The sequence below is a fragment of the Eretmochelys imbricata genome, chromosome 7 (assembly GCF_965152235.1).
Source record: "Eretmochelys imbricata isolate rEreImb1 chromosome 7, rEreImb1.hap1, whole genome shotgun sequence".
Taxonomy (NCBI): domain Eukaryota; kingdom Metazoa; phylum Chordata; order Testudines; family Cheloniidae; genus Eretmochelys; species Eretmochelys imbricata.
In genome coordinates, this window is record NC_135578.1 from 46,228,302 (window position 1) to 46,250,489 (window position 22,188).

The 22,188-nt window shown below is 41.6% G+C and overlaps 1 protein-coding gene across 2 annotated transcripts in view; it reads left to right on the forward strand.

Moving 5' to 3' along the window:
• Positions 1 to 2,200: 2,200 nt before the first annotated feature.
• RAD54L2 (RAD54 like 2) overlaps positions 2,201 to 22,188 on the forward strand; it is a 96,601-nt gene continuing 76,613 nt past the window's right edge. For both annotated transcript variants that reach the window (XM_077821186.1, XM_077821185.1), the window contains exon 1: positions 2,201 to 2,307. The gene's annotated coding sequence lies outside the window, so the exon portion shown is untranslated. The remainder of the gene's footprint in view (positions 2,308 to 22,188) is intronic.

Below are 22,188 nucleotides of genomic sequence, written 5' to 3' on the forward strand. Positions count from 1 at the left end.
AAGGTGAAGGTCAGGAGCAAGCAAAAACAGGAGCTTAGAATGGAAAATGGTATGCAACCTTATAGTAATCACTGCCAGGTCCCAGGTTTTGTTCCTTATATTTTTGCCTGTAAAGGCTGAACAACAACTAGCAAATAAGCAGTGATTCCTTCTTCTCTTAACCCCACACTTTGTTTCTGGAAGATCTTTCCCAACTATTGCTGTCATCAGACTATGATGAAGCACTCTGTAAGATATTGCTTCGGCAGCTGTGAGTAGGGAGAAAGCCTGACAGGGCAGTCACTTTCCACCTTTTTTGTATTTTTAGAGAGTAATGATGGATATAGCCTTGCAGTGTTACCTGCAGTCCGTAGGTGGCTTTACAGAAATCAGTGTATTGTCCCTATCTCTGTATGCTTCAAAAGAATGGCCCCCTGAAAAAGCCACCCCTCCACTGGACCATACTTCATAATACAGTAATCTGCCAGTGTAGGACTGAATGTGGAACAAATGTACAAAATGTGATATTGTTTTTCCACTGTGAAGGTAATAGCTCCTCACCATCCTTTCTGTTTGGGGCTTTCCTGTCTCATTTAACTTACTGCTCCACTCTGCATCTCATTGTGCAGGGGGGAGGGGCCATAATCCATCTTTGTGTTGGGTCTATCTTATTTCTGTAAAATGGGAGATAAATCCTTGACAGGTCTGTTTCTGATTTGTGTGTGTTTAGCAGGGAAGAGGGTAAAGCCTCTTTGTAATACCGCTCATTCATTCTTTTGAAGAGCCTCGTGGGACATACTATTTCTATTATGAGGCACTCTTGTGTCTGCCCTTCTGTGGTCTGAGGACCCTTGTTCTTAGGCTGCTTTTCCTCCTTCTTTGGCTCCTGCATCTCTGGAATGTATGTGACCTCTGTAAAGGAAGAAGAGGTTGAGATACATTGATATTGGAGGAGCCGCCAACTTGATTTCCAGAACAAGCAGTTCATTTTGCCATTTTTTTCCTTTTAGTGGAAGCCTAGCTTAGTACTGTACAAGATACAAACTAGACAGTCCCACTGCATAGTTTATATAATATGGCCCATAGTAAACCTAGTGGGCTTACTCGGATTTCCAGCTTGGGCCCAGTTTATTTTTTACAGGGACAGGCACATAGTAGGTGTTCATTAAATAATAGGACTACCTGGCTGTTTGCTACAATCACACTCCATAGCAACACAATAAAGTCTTATCAATGGTTCAGTGCAAATGCAATACTTACTTACTAGACAACCTCAATTCTGGGATGCAACATCAATGGGGCTCTGTACTTCAGAGAACCGAGGACAGTGGACACCTAAGCCACAGTAGTTCACGGGAGCCATGTAATGCAACATTGGTAATGCTAGAAATAAGCAGTCTGACATTACCAGGTCCAGCCCCTAGATGGAATTAAAGTGTTGTATTTCACAGTTGCCTATGCTCAGTTCTGCACTTAATGGACATCGGTTCTGAATAGTGGCAGCGTGTTTCCTTTCTGTCTTGCCTTTCAGTAATTGTAGGGGTTGACTTAACGCCTAATGATAGCTAAGTGGTGGGGTCAAGTGCTTCTTCAGGGCTGTGGAACCAGCACTAATGTGATGGGGTCACTTGTTTTCACACAGCAGGGATATTCAAAATGCGACACTCCCTGGGCACGTGAGGCCTGTCAAATTCTCACATGCAGCCAGTTGCTGTCTCAGAACCTGCAGCATCAGGCCAGATCTGAGCAACAGGCACTTGTAGTCCAACGTGAACTTAAGGAGCCAGCACTTCCTAATAAACAACCAAGGGAGATCAGAGTATTTGGCCTGTGTGGGTCCAAGGTGGGGGACGGATGTTTATCTGCATAGTGGGGGATGGCATCTGGTTCCAGGCCTGATTGACACCCAGCCCTTCTGTGGCAAAGTTTGGGTGCAGCCATGAGAAGGGCTGTAGGACTGGAGCGGGGCAGGAGTCTCAGCTGGACCCCGCTGAGACACCAGGCCCAGAAACCTCTAGGGGGTTTCTGCTACCTCCCCGCGGCCCTGCTGCTAACTCTCCTGCCCCCTGGGATGTGGGAACCTTTCTCCTCCCCGCGGAACCTTTGCTGCGGAGGCGCCTGTTGCCGCCCGGGGGATCCTCTCGCTGCGCTGGCCGGGGGGACGCTTACCGAGGCGGACCCCGAGCGGAGCCTGAGCGCGGAGCCGAGGCCGGAGCGAGGAGGTGCGGGCGGGCTGAACCGAGCCGAGCCACTCCCGGGGCCGGCACGCTACTTGCAGCGGGAGGAGTCGCCGAGCCCCGCGGCCCGGCCCGCAGCCCTGCCGGGGAGGTGAGCGCCGGGCCGCCGCTGAAGGCACGGGGCGGGGGACGTGCCACAATGGAGGCGCTGGGGGAGCAGGGCCCTGGGGGAGAGGCCCCCGGAGAGGCCCAGGCCGCGCCCACCCCGGGGAGGTGGGGGCCAAGCCTTACGCGCGCCATCAGTAGTGGAGCAGGCTGGGGGCTGACAAATACCTGGAGACACTGGAGCCTGTTGTGTGTCGCTGTCCAAGGGGGGGAGGCGGGGCACAAGTAGGGGCAGCCTAGCCCTTGGCAACGTGAATTATGCCCCTTGGGATTATACTGGAGGAGGGGAGAAACCGGCTTCCCGGGGAGTGAAGAGCCGTGCACCGGGCTGGAACCCCCCGCAGGAAGAGGGTCTGGTAGCCCAGCAGTGGGTTGAAGCCCTGCTGAGTTAAGCAGAAGCTGCGGACGATCCGACTGAAGTGGAAGCAGAGGAAGTAGAACTTTTAATTTGGACTAGTAGACTGGAGACGGGGTGAGGTGCACATTGGAGGCAGGGAAGGTAACAGCTTGAAAATCAGGTTCCTGCTCCTAACTGAACAGGGACAGTCCCAAGGAGATTATCTAAGGGTGAACAGAGAGTAATGTGACAGAATACACTTTCTTGCTCTTCAGACAGAAAACGATCTGCATGTAAGAAATTATTTGTGCTCCCTTGTTCTCCTTGTCTCATAACACAGGAACAAGGGGCATTCAATGAAATTAAAGGGTGGCAAATTCAAAATTGAAAAAAGGAAATGCTTTTACACAGAACATGTAATTTGACTGTGGAACTTATTGCCACAAGGAGCTGAGACCAAAAATGTACTAAGATTCAAAAAGTGCTAGGATGGATAACAAGGATATCCATTATTATTATTATTATTAATTATGACTCTGGGAGGGATATTAAACCTCATGGTTCAAGGTTTATGCTAATCTCTAACTATTAGTGATCAGGATGAGATCTAAGGTGTGTGTGTGTGGGGAGCAGCTAATCCCATATTTGCCTACTGTTTGGTTCTTACATCTTCCTTTGAAGCATCTGGTACTGATTGCTGTTAGAGGCCGGATACCTGCCTCGATGGATCTTGGGTCTGATTCAGTCTGGCAATTCCTATATGTAAAACATTTTTATAATTTAAATGTCATTGTTTAGTCACATTCAATAGTATTAGTAAACAGATATTTAAAACAACAATTTGGGTTTCCAGTATTTTGATGTGATATTGGTGGATGGACTGTGGGGACCTTTTGTGATATTTGTGGATGGGTTTTGGGGGCTGTTCATTATTCTGTGGTGCTGTAACTTTTTCATTTGATTTTCCTCTTCACCAATCCATAATTTCTTATTTGTTGAGTAATGTACAGCTGATTTTCACTGATGCCTCTTATTTGTGATGTAAGATAGTAGAAGCTCACATTGGTGAGACACTTGTATATTTCATTCATATGTCTTCCCATGGATTTATACAGAATTTATTAGAATTTACGTTTTTGTTTTTAAAAAAGTTTACATCTCTCTTGGTGCTATTGTTTAAGTTATCTTGACTGCAGACTCACTAAGCCAGCAGGGGTTTACCTTGTCAAGACTCCTAGGTGAAAAGGGGCAGAATGTCACTTTCCCCCTCTTAATCGTAAGTGGTTAATCGTTAACCAAATGCAATGGTGATAACTAAGATAACTATTCAGCTGTTAGTAGTCCTATTAGAAATATCCAGAGAATGTGCTTATTCACTGGGATGCGCCTATGTCCAGTAATTTGAAAGTACCTTTCCCAGAAGTAATGCTATAATTTTTGAAAACAGTAGTACTGACCTTATTGGCCCCAGCTTTTTGAATGGGAGGTCCATCAAGAACCCAGGTGCTCCTATAAGAAGAGGTGTTGGTGATTCAGTATGTGGTGTGAGTCAGCACTGAACCAATATCCCAGTTCTGTTGGTGGAGGTGCCACCAGTAATAACTGAGCCACTTGTCTTTAAAGATCCGATAACCTTTTCAATGAAGCATATGATTATTTAGCCATTGTGTACTGGCCAGACTCCAACCTGAGTTACTGGGTAACTTCTTTCAGAGCTGTAGCTGTGTTAGTCTGTATCAGCAAAACCAACGAGAAGTCCTTGTGGCACCTTAAAGACTAACAAATTTATTTGGGCATAAGCTTTCATGGGCTAAAACCCACTTCATCAGATGCATGCAGTGGAAAATACAGTAGAGAGGTATACATACACAACATATGAAAAAATGGGAGTTGCCTTACCAAGTGCAGAGGGGTCAGTGCTAATGAGCCAGTTCAATTAAGGTGGAAGTGGGCTATTCTCAACAGTTGACAAGAAGGGGTGGAAATCAACTTTGTAGTGCTAATGAGGCCAATGTAATCAAGGTGGCCCATTTCAAACAGTTAACAAGAAGGTGTGAGTATCAGCAGGGGAAAATTAGTTTTTGTAGTGACCCATCTACTCCCAGTCTTTATTCAGGCCTAATTTGATGGTGTCCAGTTTGCAAATTAATTCCAGTTCAACCAGTAGGAGAACACTTCAATCTTCCTGGACACTCAATAACAGACTTAAAAGTGGCAATTCTTCAGCAAAAAAACTTCAAAAACAGACTCCAACGACAGGTTTCAGAGTAACAGCCGTGTTACTCCAACGAGTAACTGCAGAACTGGAATTAATGTAGGTGGTGTGCTTTTAAAAAAATGCTCTGTTCCATCCCAGATGTAGCTGCATCTTAGTGGTGAGTTTGAATGCACTGTAGGATCCTTTGGGATTCTATATACATATAAAATATTTATTATGGTGGGTGGGTGAGTGTATCATGTTTCACCAATATTTCCTACAAACGATTGTCTGCCCCTTCCTCATTGTTATGCCATCATTTCACCTGTATTCTCATTGGTTAGGTGCCGTATCCTGCACGTCTCTCTGTCTTGCTCTATGTTGTTTTGAGTGCCTCCAAATACTCTTTGTTTTCAAATACCTACTATTCTAAATCTGACTGGGTCACTAGGGTAAGGGAGGAGTGGTGTTGAAATGAGTATTCTTACAGGATTTGAGCTGAAATTTAAAAACAAAAAGTTTGTTGACCGCAGATGTTGTGTTGCCAGGAACCAAACTTAGCAAAACTTTATAAATCCAGAAGTTAAACATGTAAATATTGTTAAATAACATTTATAGGTGGCAGATCAAAGACATTATAATGCAGTTCTTTCTAATCATGCGGTTAAGTTATGCTGTAGTTTTAATTCTGCTACTTTCAGGAGTTTATAACTTTTTGGGAAATAATTCTGCAGGGAAATTTTCTATGATAATTCTAAATGTGAATTCTGTGTAGAAAACTTAATAAAATTACTTTTGGGTATTCTTGAGTTAAGAAATGTTTCAGATGCTCTATTTTGTACTCAACTAACAAAAAAGGGTTTAATTTTTTAAAAACTTGAAGTTTGCCATAGATTTAATCCTCAAAGAGGAGAAACACCTTTGATATTTTGAGACTTGGTTTAGAAATAAGTTTGCATATTTTGTGCACGTAACATATTTTCTAAAAAATATTTAATTAAGGTACTGAGGTGGGGAGTGTATTGAAATAATCCCATCTATACATATTTCAGGTAGTGCTTTCTCATCCTAACTAGTAAGTATAAAAGCTGTTGATCAGTACTGTGTACAGGCAGTTAAAACTTACTGGTTACTAAACTTTGTTGAATGAATCTATTTGATTCAGTAAGTTGAAGGAAACGTCAGGAAACAAGCAATTGAATGCACTGAAATAATGAAAACAGAAACATTTTCTAAAGTAAACTAAACATTATCAAGGATTATTAAGCAGAAAATTAGAATGGATTTGTGCTTATCTCAGAAAGTGCAGAAATTGGTTTCTTTAAACGCTTCCAGATCAAATGTGTCATTGAATGCAATTTTGTCTATTGAAGTGGAAGAGCAGAACATTGATGAGTTTAATACTGCAAGTGAGACATATTCAGTGCCTTTGGTGTCATTGCAGTGTTGCTGTGATAATTCAAATCCTGCTTAGGATCTTCTAGCAACTATTGAGTATCAACTTCAGGACCAGTCTCTGTGTGACTCTGATGCCTCAAAATGTCAAAGATTAATTGGCAATAATGCCATTTAAATAAATGAACTTGATAAGAAAGTTGCATCTTTTTATATTAATAATGTCACCTTCCTTGTTTTCCAAAATGAGCAATACATAGAAGTGATTGAAGCATTTTGTCTTGGATATGTACTTTTGTCATAGACTTAACCTGCACATCCACCACTATGTGCTGCAAGTGAAGAAATAGAGGAAAAGGTAAAGGAAGAACCAGAAGAATCAACATTGATATTAATGGAAGATGGTTGGTGAAATATGAGAGAGGACTATGTAATGGTGGCAAGCATCCATGGAGGGAATATGTGTTCTACTTAAATTGCTGAATAATTGTGTGCAAATGGCAGAAGATGCCCTCAAGAATGTAGAGAAAATTATGACAAAAAGGTCTTCGCCACTTGCTCAGATATGAAGGTATGGGAGTATATCTTAGGAGTAGTCATTCTAAATTTTATGTGTTCAGTACAGTATTTAAAATTTGATGAGGGGGGAAAAAAGGAACATCTACTGCAGTCCTAAAACATGTGATGGAAGTTCAAAATTTCTTCTGCGGTTAGCATCAATTTCTTGGTTGGTTGAAAATAGGAGAACTGATGCCCGTAGTTCACAATAACGCTTAATGGAACTCAGAGGAAGATTGTGGCCTGGTCTAAATGTAAAAAGTTCTAGTGGCATAACTGTTGGTAAGGGGTGTGATTCTTTTCTTTGCTCACATGACTATGCTGGTAAAAGCCCTAGTGTAAACACAATTATGGCTTATTTCATTTCCTAAATGGAAATAAGATACAATTACCAGTATAATTGCATCTATTCTGGGATGTTTTTTGTTGTTGCTTTAATTATGTAGAGTTAAAGGAGCAAAGTGTAGAAAAGCCCCAAATTTCTACAACTGCATCCAAATACTAAAGTATATTGAAACTTGCACTGAATATGAGGAGAACTTTGATCAGAACATAAGACACAAAACATAGTACACGCTTTACATAACAAGGGAGGTACTAAATTTATAAAAGAAATTGAAGGAGGTTTTGTAATAATTTGGCAGATTGCAAGCAAAAAATACTACAGTCACAATCTCTGTGAAAATCTTGCTTGATCTAATAAAGAACCGGAACTACACAAGAACAGAATACATTCATATAATCTACAGAACCCTTCCATTTCTTAGCCAGTATGACTGATCCCAAATACATAGAAAGGTCAAGTTTAAATGCAGTATAGAAGAGGCGAAACGTGGCTGATGTAACATCATCATGAGTTTGTTCCTTTTTCTTCTGGCATTTAAAATCAAAGATCCAGGTTTCTACCCAAAATCTCAGTTTGTGAAGATTGGCACAGTCCATCAGAATAGTGAGAAATAGTGCAAGTGATGTGACAGAAGGCGGGAGAGTTAAAATCAGAATTTTATCAATTTTTGTAAAAAGACCTGTAATCCAGACCAGCATCTTGGCATCAAGTAAGCATGTTGCTAGTGCATTTGCACTGGTTTAGTATACGCTGAAATAGACTACCTGCTGAAAATGTGATTAAGTTGGTAAAAATGGGTTGGTATAGCAGGGTCTTATCCAGCTTTCCACAGCCATGAGTGGGAGCTGGATCAGCCCATATGGGCAATCTAACAAAGGCCAGGAGGCATGACTAGTGTCAGTCTGTTACAGACCACTGAATCAAACCAGAGAACAGGATGAATTTCTCTTTAAGCACCTGTCTGTTTTGTGTGGGAAGAAATATTGTGTTCTTATGGGGAACTTCAATTTGGGAAACACTTGCTGGTGGTCTTGTGCAGCCAATAGTAAAACGTTGTTAGACGTCTAAAAAATTATAGATGATTTTCTGACACACAAGGTATTGCACCCAACATACAGTAACTCTATTTTGGACCTCTTTCTGATGGATAAAAATGAATTAATCACTGTATTGGATGTTGGTGGTTACCTGATTACATTCAGTATGGGCAAACATAAGACAGTTCCAACAAGTAATGTGTATATACAGTATACTCCTGATTATCTGAATAGCATGGGGGAAGCAGATTTTATTCGGATAACCAGGAGTTCATGTAATTGAGAGGGTGAGAGCTATTCAGCAGCTGGGTGGGGACTTGTTCTCCTCCTCACAGTCCTGGACAGGGGTCTTTTCTTTGCTCCACCCACTGGCATGACAGGGCTGCAGAGTGGTCCCTGTGCTGCTGTAGGGCCCGTGTTCCTTCCCCACTCTGAACGCTAGGGTACAGATGTAGGGACCTGCATGAAAACCTCCTAAGCTTACTTTTACCAGCTTAGGTTAAAACTTCCCCAAGGTACAAACTATTTTACCTTTTGCCCTTGGACTTTCGCTGCCACCACCAAACGTCTAACACTGGTTACTGAGAAAGAGTTTGTTTGGAAACGTCTTTCCCTCCAGACTCCTCCCAAATCTTACCCCCTTTTTTTCTGGGGAAGGTTTGATAAAAATCCTCACCAATTTGCATAGGTGACCACAGACCCACACCCTTGGATCTTAAGAACAATGAAAAAGCATTCAGTTTCTTAAAAGAAGAATGCATCCGATGAAGTGAGCTGTAGCTCACGAAAGCTTATGCTCAAATAAATTTGTTAGTCTCTAAGGTGCCACAGGTAGTCCTTTTCTTTTTGCGAATACAGACTAACATGGCTGCTACTCTGAAACCAGTCCCTACAGGTGCAAGGTGTGGCAGGAGGAGGCTGCAGTCAGAGCAGAGACCCCTGGCCAGGACTCATTTCTGCCCTGCCAGGACTGTAGCCTTCCTTCCATCTTCCATCTGCAGGGATCACGTGTCTGTGACTCAGTGGCAGTGCAGGAGCCCTCTGCAGTTCCCTCCCTGCACAGCAGGGCTGCAGAGGGCTCCCTGTGCTGCCACAGGAACCATTCAGCAGCAGGGTGGCCTCTCCCACAGTCAGGGGCTTGTCCTCCGCCTCAGAGTCCTGGCTGGGAGAGAGCTCTATTTGCTGTACCTCCTTATTATCCAAATCCCTCCTTTGCCCTCTGCAGCATGTATCTCCTGTTGTGGGACAAGGAAGGAATTCAGATAATGTGACGGTTCGGATAATAGGGTTTCAGATAAATGGGAGTATACTGTACTTGGTGCTTCAAAAGGCTAATTTACCAAAGCAGAGGAAAATATGAGTGAAATGATTGCGGGGAGGGGAGGAAATTAGGCAGAAAAAATGTAAATAAAAATTGGGATTTGTTTAAAGAGAGTTTATTAGATAGCCAAAAAGCCACAATTACACAATCAAGAGAGAGGATACTTTTGGCAAAAAACTGGTTCAGAGGTGAAGTGAAGGCAGCAATTAGAGATAAAGAGCAATATCTATCCAATGGGAAAAAAGGAGGTGGTAGATAGCAACCAAGATCAATTAGAAGTTATGAAGCGTAGAAAATTTATAAGGGAAGCTAAACACATCAGGAAAAAATCCATGACAGGCAGGTTGAAGGACAGTAAGGAGGAGTTTCAGTATATCAGAAACCAGAGCAATCCTAGCAGTGGTATTACCAGATGGAAATAATAAAATTGTTGTTATGCTGCATAAAAATCAAAAGTGTTGAATACATAATTCTCTTCTGTATTTGGAAAGAAGCAGGATGTGCTATATCACATGAGGCTGATGACATCATTTCCAGTCCATTAGTAACTAAGGAGGGTTTTAAACAATTAAAATCAGGAGGCCCAGATAACTTGCACCCAAGAGTCCTAAAATAGTTAGCTGAGGAACTCTCTAGCCACTGATGTTAATTTTTAATATATCTTGGAATATTTTGGAAATTTCAGAGAACTGGGAGAGTAATACTGTGTAGGTATTCCAAAAGGGTAAGCAGGGTGACCCAGCTATCTGAAGGCTGGTTAGCCTGACATCAGTCTCAGGCAAAATACTGGAACGGTTCACATGAGATTCAATTGTTAAAGAATTAAAGGATAGAAATATAATTAATGCCAGTCAACATGGTTTTATGGAAAATAAGTCTTGTTAAACTTGACTTCATTCAATGAGATTACAGATTTGGTTGCTAAAGGTAACTGTGTAAATGTAATAGACTTTGTACTGTGCAACATTTGGATTAAAAAATTAGCACTATACAGTATCAATAAAGCACTCATTAAGTGGATTAAGAACTGGCTAACTGACAGGTCTCAAAAAGTAATTATCAGTGAGGAATTGTCATTGAATGGGGATGTGTTTTATGGGGTTCCACAAGGATTGATACTAGGTCTGATGCTATTCAACATTTTGATCAATGATCTGGAGGTAAATATAAAATCACCGCTGATAAAATTTGTGAATGACACAAATATTGGTGGAGTGATGAACGGTGAAAATAGGGCAGTCCTAGAGAATGATCTGGGTTGCTTGGTAAATGAGGAAGATCCAAACAAAATATGTATTAATACAGTCAAATGCAAAGTTATACATCTGGGAACAAGGGGTACAGGCCATACCTATAAGCTGGGGGACTGGATCCTGGAAAGCAGCATCTTTGAAAAGGATTTAGGAATCTTGGTGGACAAGGAAGTGAACATGAGCTCCCAGTGCTGATATTGTGGCAAAAAGAGCTAATGTAATCCTTGAATGTAGAAACAGGAGTGGTGAATAGAAATAGGGAAATAATGTAATTGATGAGACTGTGTCCAGTTCTGGTGCTGACATTTTTAAAAAGGTGTTGGAAAAACTGGAAAGGGTGTAGAAGAGAGCCAGAAAAATGATTGAAGGACTGAACAAAAATGCCTTGCAGTGAGAGACTAAAAGAGCTCAATTTGTTTAACTTATCAAAAAGAAAATTGAGACGTGACTTGTTTACAGTTTATAAGTACTTTCATGGGGAGAATATGCTGGGTGTCTATGTGGTCTTTATTCTAACAGAGAAAGAGATGACATAAGAACCAAAGACTGGAAGTTTAAAGCCAGACAATTTCAAATTAGAAATTAGGCACAATTTTTAACAGTGAGGGTGATTAATCACTGGAACAAATTACTAAGGGCATGGCTACACTTGCAGATATAGAGTGCTTTGAGTTAAACCAGCCTTCAGAGAGCGCAGTAGGGAAAGCGCTGCAGTCTGTCCACACTGACCGCTTCAAGCGCACTGGCATGGCCACGTTTGCGGCACTTGCAGCGGCATTTGGAGCGGTGCATTGTGGGCAGCTATCCCAGCCTGCAAGTGACTGCAATGTGCTTTTCAAGTGGGGGTGGGTGGAGTGTGACAGGGAGTGTGTTGTGTGTATATGGGGAGAGAGAGAGTGGGTTTTTTGGGGGCTGAGAGCATGTCTGCATGCTGTCTTGTAAGTTCAGACAGCAGTAGACCCCCCTTGCTCCCCCCCGCCTCTCTCTTTCTCTCTCTCACACACAGCATTCCACACTAATGGCTTGCTTTGTCTCGGAGCAGATAAGCAGCCGGTTGTCAGAAATAGAGCTTTCAAAGGTCATATCTGCATTCCTGCAACGATTCAAAAACAATGACAAGAGTGGCCCCTTGACTTAAGGGGCTGATCAGAATGCAGTAATGCAACACCTCGTTCACACTGGCTCCACGGTGCTCCAGTGGGAGTGCAGCAAATGTTATTCCACTTGCTGAGGTGGAGTACCAGCAGCGCTGTAGCCATGGAGTCAAGGCACTCCATATGCCTTGTCAGTGTGGACGGGTAGTGAGCTAGTGCACCCGGGGCTCCTTTATTTCACTGTAACTCCCAAGTGTAGCCAAGCCTTAAGTGACGTATGTAGTGGTGTCTTTGTCTCTTCATGTCTTCAGATCAAGACTTAATGCATTTCTGGAACACATGCTTTAGGCAAACTCTAGTTGTTGGGCTCAATATATGGGTAACTAAGTGAAATTTAGTGGCCTGTGGTATACAGGAGTTCAGACTAGGTGACGTAATGGTCTCTTCTGTCCTTAAACTCTAGTCACTAGACTGGGGGCTTGATTATTGTGGTGGTGGTTTACTTACGGTATTGGAAACTTTTCTTGCAATACATGTACCTTTTTTCTACCTGAGGAATACTTATGCTTATGAAGTGAACCACTTAGTTTGGGTTTCATAAACCTTTGTGTCTTAACTCCCCCCCCACCCCATCCCCACCCCCCAAAAAAAGTGTGGGGTTGGGTTTTTGGGAAGAAATGAGGGAATATCACAGCCACCCTGACTCACTTCTTTAGCAAGCTGCAGTGCCCACCCTCCCTCTCTTCCTCAGGAATCCTCATGTGTATGCTGACAAAGGCCACTCACCAGTAGTCAGTGAGAAGCTTTATGTTGAGAGTGTGGGGGCCTAAGCCAATTAATTTCTGCAGAATTTAATCTTTCACTGAAAAATTGTTGCCAGCCCCTGTGCTGTTGAGTAGCCCCGTGAACGTGAATCAAATGTAGAATGAGACAGCGTTGTCTTTGTGTCTGCTCATAGCTTTATCAAGCAGCATCAGAGTAAAATTAACAGATTTCTGGGCAACTGCAAGGAATTAGCTAGGGTCTGTTGCCATTGTGTCCTGTCTACTGGAAGCCAAAAGGATATTGAGGGCAAGGTTAAAAGCCTCTTCCTCTGCAAGGAACCAGCTAAAGGTTGCACTCTATCCACCTCAGGTCTGGAGCTACCCCTTTGCCCTTTGTCTCCTAGATATTATTTCATAGGGAATAGGGCCATCAGTGGCTATTAGCCCCGATGGGCAGGGATGGTGTCACTAGTCTCTGTTTGGGAATGGGGATGGATCACTTGATGATTCTCTGGTCTGTTCATTTCCTCTGGTGCACCTGAAGACAGGATACTGGGCTAGATGGACCTTTAGTCTGACCCAGTATGGCCGTTCTTATGTTCATAAAGTGGAGGAAAATATTTTATTCTCTCTATACCCAGGTATTTTTCCCAGGTTTCCTCTGAAGACAGGCTCACCAAAGAGAGATTTGGAGGAAGATTCTTATCATTTCACCTCCTAATTTTCTTTTTAAAGGGGCCCTCTCTTTTGTTTTTATTTCCCTCTCTACCACTTTGCCACCAAAGAAGAGGCAAGAAGGGAGGGAGGTGTTGTAAACAAATTTTTCACCTTGTCTTTACTGTCACTGCAAGTGGGCCAAATAATGGAAGAAGTAAATGTGTTTTTCCCTTCAGCCCCCTCTATGATCACCTTTAGCTGAATCTGTTTTAGGAGTACTTAAATTAGAGGAACACAAATTTGGGGATGGATTCTCTCCTCCTCTGTGACACTAGTATGCTGCATTGGCATCAGAAAAGGACTGGAGAGCCCAGGATCAGGTCTGGAGAGAATTCACCCTGGCACAATCTTTGTGAAAGGCAGCAAAAGGCCCTGCAGTAGGGGTGGGCTTAATTGTTGGAGGAGGTGGGTCTGCAATAACAGAGAGCCATAATTTAGGCAGCCCTTTAAGGCTGTCTGTTATGCCAGAGGCATCTCTGGCCTCTGCATTAGTCAAGAATTGGGAGGGCATGAGGGTGACGTATAGGCACATCAAGCCCTTTCCTCTTCACTCGGGCTTTGAGTTTTTTATTGTGCCTAACTGTGATGTAGAACACATGGAAAACTCTATTAAATCTGCAAATAATTCATATTTTCTGTATTGTGGATTTTTCTGTTAGAGTTTACATTTTTTAGTCTTATTGGCTGCAGTCCTCCTTTAAATATACTGAAAGTGCACCATGTTCCCCTAAGTAAATCCTTTTTTTCCCAAAACTACATTGTATTGCAAAAATCAGAAGACGAGTGAGACCTGAAAATGAAGCAACTACAATCTGAGTATCAGAAAAAACTTGGATTTTCTGATATCTCTAAAATAACTCCTAGCTGACTTGTCTCACAGAAAATTACATATCATCTGAATCAGTAATATTCCCACTAAGCTTTGTTTGTTTAAACTAGCTTTTTTTTTTTTTTTTTTACTGTGATAATACACATTTTTACTGCCTTAGATTAATAATAATAAAAAAGAGATCCAATTTCTTGTAGGTAAAGAACTGAAATTCCTAATGAGTTCTTGCATCTTTGAATAAGAATAGCTTGTGTTGCCTATATTTTCCTGATATCTTTCCATGGTTTATTTTTTTTTATACCTACATGTGTAAATTTACACCTTGTTTGATATATTAGCTAAAAGAAACTCATTTTTCAGTTAGTTGTTTCTGTCCTTAGTCCACTTTCGTGGACTAACAAAAACTGTCCACAGACATAGATTACTTTTCAAATTCTCCACTCCATCACGACATTATTGTAATGCCTAGAATGCTCCTTGTCCTCCTCAGGACCAACAAGAAAGTTGTATGCTCCTTCCTCAGAGAAATGCCAGCATTTTCACACAAGTATACATTGGTACCTCTGTAAACAACACCTTCCAAGGAGCTGTCAACCATGTAGAGCAGGGGTGTCAAACGTATGGCCCGAGGGCTGGATCTGGCCCACGGAACAGTTTCACCTGGGCCATGGACTTCTCAGGAATCTTCTGGCTTGACTACACTGTGCGGGGCGTGATTTGTAGAACTCCCCCCGTAAAGCCTTTTGATGTGCACTGATGTAGTCCTTTAGTGCATGCGGGGGAGTTAGAAGGCAACATACTAGTGTGCTCTACAGATTATACCCTGGTAATCCAGACTCTGGGGCTGTGTAGACAAGCCCTTCATTTCTTTATTAGGATGACTGTGGTTGACTCATTATGGTCCCCTCCTATTTGGATGAGGGTGGGTTCAAATCACAATGAAAATTATTTTGTACTTAAAGACCAACCAGGACTGCTGAGCAGCAATCCAGAAAAACACATATAGAAACTCTTGGTCACAAATAAGAGGTTTCAGAGAAGCATAAATCTCATGGAAGCTGGCATGTGTCTGGGGGAGGGGAAATGACACCGAAGAGCGGTTACCTGCTGGCTGGAGAATAGATACCCCAACCTGGAAAGTTGAGGAAAAGGAAACTGCAAACAACTCAAAGGGTGAATGCCTTTTGCAGCTGATAGACCAGCAGACTCCCCTTTAAATTAAAGAAAAGAAGCGGGGAGATACTCTTCCCTTCCTTCCTTTCTTTATTCAGCAAGTGACAAGTGGCCATTTATCTAAGGGCTTGTCTACACTGGCACTTTACAATGCTGCAACTTTCTCGGTCTGGGGTATGAAAAAACACCCCCCTGCCCCCCGCCCCTGAGCACTGCAAGTATCAGCACTGTAATGTGCCACTATAGACAGTGCCCCAGCGCTGGGAGCTCCGCCCCTCATGGAGGTGGGTTTTTTAGAGCGCTGGGAGAGCTCTCTCCCAGTGCTGTGCCGCGACTACACAAGCCACGTTAAAGCGGGGCCGCGGCAGCGCTTTAATGTTGCCAGTGTAGACAAGCGATAAGAAGAGAAAGATAGATCAAGAGTGTTCTGCATTTCAGGAGAAATGTAGGATTGTCTATTTATTGTGGACTTTCATGGAAAGCCCGTGTGCTTGGTTTGTAAACAAGTTAGCTGTGGTAAAATAATACAACATTCAAAGATACTATCAAGCAAACCATGATGAGAAATATGATAACACAGGAAAGTTGCACAAAGATAAATACAGTACTCTGAAATAGCACAGTTGTTGAAAAAGCAGCAATCGGTGTTTACTAATGTTCATCATGTAAATTATGCTGCAGTTCAGGCGACTGATTTCTATTTTAATAACTTTTGCTGAATGTGGCCCATGCCAAGTGGCAGGGTATCAGATCAGGTCTGCTGTATGAAATGAGTTTGATGCCCCTCCTGTAGAGGATTGTGAGTGCTTATGTATTCTGTATTATATGATGGAATACACCTCACCACAAGAGACAAGCTTCCTGCAATACAAAACTTGGGTCCAAATAAATCTTTCTCCTCCCATCCCTTCCCCTCTGCACAACCAGCTTCCTTGGTGCCAGGGGAAAGGAACAATGATGAGCTCATCTGTCTTGGACTGGAAGCATATTATAACTGTGGTCCTGCCAGATAAGCTTTAGGTTTCTTCCTTAGGGATATTGAAAATTCAAGGCAACTGGACTGAAAATGACACTATGGAATTATTCAATTTGAAGGTGTTTAGACTTCAGTATGCTTCAGATACTATTAACATGGGAAAATAATTCAAAGGAAGATCTGATGACTAGATGTCAGTAGCCTATAATAGAGAAGGGTTGCAGGGAGAGAGATTGATTGGGCCCTTACACGAAGTATTCATATGGAAATTCAACATACCGGAGGAGAATCTGGTCTGTATTGTGAAATTCCAAATATCTCATGTGGGCCTGTTATCCCTGCAGAAGAATTCCCCGGAGAAACTGACCTTCAGTTTGGAAGTCTTCAGTTACATTCCGGCAATCATGGGACAATAGTCAATACAATTTTCCTTTGCCAGCAACTGTAAGCTTCCGTCTTACTGAAACAGTACATGCTGTTCTTCAAGGAAAGCAGTGGCAATTGAGGCCCTTTATATATTGTGGTTTGTTTTATGCATTTCCCTACCATAATCTAGGTAGTAAAATCATCACAAAACTAATCCAGACTCTCTACAGGTGTTTTTCTGTTTATTAACTCTTCTAACACCACAACAGAAAGAAGCTCTCTGGCATTGCCCCTTTTTGTCATGCTTAATGATTTTCCTGGAGCAACATCACGTATGACTCATTTTGATTAGCGAGGTCAAAACACTATTAATCAAATCTCCCCTCCCCCCCCCCCCCCATTGAACTACCTGGGAATATAGACTCAGCGCTGATAACATCTCCCAAAGGTTTCCCATCAGAGTTACTAGTTCACAGCCTGTGGATCACTAATATCTGAGTTCTTGGTCCCAGTAAATGTTCGTTTTATTTTGTGATTTGACTTTCTATTCAAAAAATAGTTAGCTGGCACTGTATATTAACAAAATAAAATAAAAAGTATTTACCAAAACAAAAAACAAAGCCAAGGGCAGCTTTTCATATCTTGTAGTACTAACTCAGTCCTTTCACTGTGTTGGAGCATGATGTATAACCCAAAGGGTTCTAGCAAAGTAAATATCTACTTTAAAAGAATTGGGACCTAGATAACTGTTGTATCAAATGAGAAAAATCTCAATTGCTCTCATTCAGACTACATAGAATAGTGCTGTTCTTTTTTTTCTTGAAATGTTTGGAGGATTCCTTGGCCCTTCTCTTTATCCCAGAACTGTCCCCTCCTCTCCCTTTCAGTAGCCACAGTGACCATATTTTCAAGTGTGGATGAGGACTTTCTTTGTAAGCCATCAGTTTCATTCCTTAACTATCAAAGGAAGCACTTGTAGAACAGCATGAGAAACCCCGTCTTCTCCCAAGACCTGAGCAAGGTACCTTTGCTGGCAAAGGTAAGGAGAGACCAGAACTAGAATTCCAAACTGGGTTCCCTACATGGCAGAGCACAACACTATAACTTGGCAACTGGCTCCTATAGAACCATTCTGGCTCACTGTTAGAATGATTTTATTACTACTAAACCATTAGCGGACTATTTAGGTAGGAAACCCTTTGTGGTAGGGGCTATGTCTTACTCTGTGTGTGGACAACATCAAGCAAAATAGAAACTCCCTCTCAGCTGGGGTTTTTAGGTTTGACTATAAATAATAGCATAAATCCTAATCCTTTGTATTTTGTGAAACTGATATAAGAGATATTCTCTGCCTTTTAGATTTCTATTTCCTGTTGATATTTTATCCCTACTTGTTGTGCTGTTTTGTTTATTACTTACTTAGATTATTTCTTCTTAAAAGCGATACAGGTGGTATCAGTTTTATTTCTGTATAGTAACCAGATTTAATAAGTCTATCAAGAATGCTTAGTTTGAAAATTATGTCCAAGAAAAGGTGGGCAGGAAACTGCTCATCTGAGTAGAATGAGATATGGCGATGTTTGTCTCTGCTACTTGTAGGAAATATTCTTATTTTTAAATCTGCTTTTATGATGTGAGAAAGAGACAGACAATATGCATTAGAAAACCTTGATTTTTTTTTTCCTCAGAAAACTGTGGATGAAATAGAATGTAGTGTTACTTATAGAGAAGAGTGCTGTTAAGCATACATGAGCTCCCATGAAAAGAAAAGTTATGGTTATTATTAAAATCTCTGAATTCAGTCCAGGTGAACAATGACCAAAAGTTCATACAGTTAGATGAATGTTAGGTGGACTGGGTGAATAACTTGGCAATCTCAGTCCAGTTATTAATAATTCATGGCAGAGGGGGATAGGCACAGGAAATTCCGCCCTGACCTTTGTTTTAGCAGATGTTGGAGTCTGTGTGTTGGGATACTTTCTTACTATGTGTGATCGCTCTAGTTTAGGATTATGGCACATAGAGAGGTATTGTGGGAAAGTTTGTATAGCTACTGCTCATTTTATACTTTGGGGATAAAGAGAACTCTCTAGGGCTGTCAGCACCTTTCACAAACACTAAATGAACTTAAAACAAAACAAGTTGTCCCTTGAAAGCTGTTGACTGAAGATCACTTATAATCTATTCTTCCATACTACTGCATAGTTCTTCTTCCACCTGTTCTTCCTGCACCAAGTTAGTGGCTTGGAAGAGCATAGTGCGGTGGTCTTCTAAAATGAGTTTTTCTGCTTCTGAATCTTAGGAGTTAAAATTTGGATTATGTCTGATATGAAAATAAAACTCATTATGATCTGCTGCAGTAACATATAAAATCCCTAAAGCGGGGTGGATAAAAATCCGTGATTTAAAAATAAAATAAAAAAAATCAGGTTTTTTTTCCTCAAAAAGCTTTTTATCAAAAAAATCCGATTTGAATAAAAGAAATCCATCTAAAGATGGTTTTAATTAAGATACATTATAGCTCAAAGATATCTCCTCATGGAATAGGGATTATAAATTCTAATTCTATAGTATGAGACCATATATTCATGTTATGTTCAAGAAAAGTTTTGTAAATGAGTTCCAATAGTTCATAGATTAGGGACTCAATTTTATGGGGTTCCGCAGGCTTCTGTATAGATTATTTGGGTTAATCTTTCTATCTACCCAATGGGACTCAGTGCTTAGTCTGGAAGATACCATCAGAGATGCTTAGTTTTGCAGTTCTCAAACTGGATTTGTGTCTCCAGAGGGAACATGCTTCTTAACAGCAAAAAATGTTTTTAAATAAATAAATAAAATATAGACTTGAGAAATAACAGATCTCAACCCTATTGTCCCTCTGCAAATTTATGAACACAGAGTCAATCCCTTACCTCTCTCTAAAAGTGCAAACTTTCAAAAAGTTCAATGAATAGAAGATTGTTGGGGATGGAATAGATCTGGACAAGGAGAAGAAGTCTGGAGATAAATGTGAGACGCGAGGGACATATCCTTGTTTTGTTAAAATATTATGTTTGCTGTTGAAGAAAAAAATTCAGAATACTTAACGTTGTTGTTTTAGTTAAATATCTGTCTGGTGATGGTGTCCTCCTAATACAGAATGGCAAGAAAATCCTCCAAATATTAATGATTAACCGGTTGAATTGGAGATAGTTCAACCTCCCGATGACTTCATAAATATCTGCTTCAATTACCTTTGGTAAATGAAATAACCAAACAATCATTCATTTTCTGATATAGCTGTAAAACTATTCTGAAAAGTTTTCAAAATAAATCACTGTTTAAAAATGTATAGTGTGTACCTTCTAAAAATGAAATCTACATCTATCTCTGAGTTGTGAAGAATAGATATTAAGGTTATAGCAACCAACAAGAATGCCCTTTTATGTAGAAAACCATAATTAAATAGAGTCTTCCTGATTAGTGGTTTAAATCATGATTAAATCATAGAATCATAGAATCATAGAATATCAGGGTTGGAAGGGACCCCTGAAGGTCATCTAGTCCAACCCCCTGCTCGAAGCAGGACCAATTCCCAGTTAAATCATCCCAGCCAGGGCTTTGTCAAGCCTGACCTTAAAAACTTCCAAGGAAGGAGATTCCACCACCTCCCTAGGCAACGCATTCCAGTGTTTCACCACCCTCTTAGTGAAAAAGTTTTTCCTAATATCCCATCTAAACCTCCCCCACTGCAACTTGAGGCCATTACTCCTCGTTCTGTCATCTGCTACCATTGAGAACAGTCTAGAGCCATCCTCTTTGGAACCCCCTTTCAGGTAGTTGAAAGCAGCTATCAAATCCCCCCTCATTCTTCTCTTCTGCAGGCTAAACAATCCCAGCTCCCTCAGCCTCTCCTCATAAGTCATGTGTTCTAGACCCCTAATCATTTTTGTTGCCCTTTGCTGGACTCTCTCCAATTTATCCACATCCTTCTTGTAGTGTGGGGCCCAAAACTGGACACAGTACTCCAGATGAGGCCTCACCAATGTCGAATAGAGGGGGACGATCACGTCCCTCGATCTGCTCGCTATGCCCCTACGTATACATCCCAAAATGCCATTGGCCTTCTTGGCAACAAGGGCACACTGCTGACTCATATCCAGCTTCTCGTCCACTGTCACCCCTAGGTCCTTTTCCGCAGAACTGCTGCCTAGCCATTCGGTCCCTAGTCTGTAGCGGTGCATTGGATTCTTCCGTCCTAAGTGCAGGACCCTGCACTTATCCTTATTGAACCTCATCAGATTTCTTTTGGCCCAATCCTCCAATTTGTCTAGGTCCTTCTGTATCCTATCCCTCCCCTCCAGCGTATCTACCACTCCTCCCAGTTTAGTATCGTCCGCAAATTTGCTGAGAGTGCAATCCACACCATCCTCCAGATCATTTATGAAGATATTGAACAAAACCGGCCCCAGGACCGACCCCTGGGGCACTCCACTTGACACCGGCTGCCAACTAGACATGGAGCCATTGATCACTACCCGTTGAGCCCGACAATCTAGCCAGCTTTCTACCCACCTTATAGTGCATTCATCCAGCCCATACTTCCTTAACTTGCTGACAAGAATACTGTGGGAGACCGTGTCAAAAGCTTTGCTAAAGTCAAGAAACAATACATCCACTGCTTTCCCTTCATCCACAGAACCAGTAATCTCATGATAAAAGGCGATTAGATTAGTCAGGCATGACCTTCCCTTGGTGAATCCATGCTGACTGTTCCTGATCACTTTCCTCTCATGCAAGTACTTCAAGATTGATTCTTTGAGGACCTGCTCCATGATTTTTCCAGGGACTGAGGTGAGGCTGACTGGCCTGTAGTTCCCAGGATCCTCCTTCTTCCCTTTTTTAAAGATTGGCACTACATTAGCCTTTTTCCAGTCATTTAAATCAATTTGATTTAAATAAAATCCACCCTACCCTAAAGTGTATGGAAATCAGCATATACTGATATTTTCTCTGTTAAAGATTTTAAGCAGCTCTCTGCAGATGGACCTGATGCTCCTATAGATAATGGCCCCAGGTATGCTCTAGGAATTATTTGGGGGGATGTTCTATGGCCTTTATTATACAGGAGGCCAGACTAGGTGACCATAGTGGTCCCTTTTGGCCATGGAATCTAAGAAAATTCTGTGGTGCCCCCTAAAATAGTTTCAATATATTAATATGTGTCAGTCTACTGATCAACTTGGATTGTACTGTTTTTAAAACTCTGCCTGAAAGTAGAACTCAAGTGTGCAGAGTCAATATTGACATTTTTAAAGGGACATTGTGAGAGGTACTATAACTTAGTTTCTGTTACGTATTTTCTCTGATTAGACCATTTCTGTGGTATGCATGTGATTCTCTAAAGAAATGTTTTAGATCTGGTATATAGTGTAGGATAAGCAGAAGTGAGCTGGATCTTTCATTTGTAAGCTTGACAAAAATGTAAGTGTGTTTCTCGAGTCAGGAAGATTCAGAGCTTG